Here is a 609-nt window from a genome sequence, read left to right as displayed (position 1 = left end):
AACCTGTAGAAGATACCTGATACCTGTCACTGGTTTATCGTTGTTACAGCAATGATTTATAAACTTTTATGTTCTGGCTGTTTGTATTCTGATGAGTAACAGCCACAGGATCTCTTGCCAAATGATTTGACATTTGTATGCGTGTGTAATTCAAACATGCTCATATTTTTGAGAACTTTTAATTCTTGATTTTATCTGTATCCATTGCATTTATTCACCAGTTTGTTTTTAGTTGTCAGATTTAGCGTAATTCTTGAAATAAAGACCATGCCGAGATAGAGGGAAACGCTTATTGTCTATTGAAACTTTAAAAGGAAGTCCATAATTAAATAACAAAGGTTTACCTGTAACAAGCTGAGTATTTGCAATTGCTTCACTGCAATTGGCACTCCAGTAGAATTACAACAAATCTGCATGCATATTCTGGCCCACCAGGATAATTTACCATCAAATAACGTACCAGAAGAGCTCACAACTATCATTTCACAACACATTATTTAGGAAATTTTTCTGGAGGTCTGTTTTCAGAAGTCAAGATTTGTAACATGTATCAGTGACTCATCCTAACACATATACTCTATAATAAACATACATATATATGATATTTTG

General features: G+C 33.5%; 1 protein-coding gene across 2 annotated transcripts in view; it reads left to right on the top strand.

Moving 5' to 3' along the window:
* Positions 1-609, top strand: part of LOC119585828 (proteoglycan 4-like) — an 8,251-nt gene that overhangs the window by 565 nt on the left and 7,077 nt on the right. The window lies entirely within an intron of this gene.

Source organism: Penaeus monodon, chromosome 20 (assembly GCF_015228065.2).
Source record: "Penaeus monodon isolate SGIC_2016 chromosome 20, NSTDA_Pmon_1, whole genome shotgun sequence".
Lineage (NCBI taxonomy): Eukaryota > Metazoa > Arthropoda > Malacostraca > Decapoda > Penaeidae > Penaeus > Penaeus monodon.
Note: the sequence above shows the minus strand (reverse complement) of the source record. Positions and strands in the feature narration are given on the sequence as shown.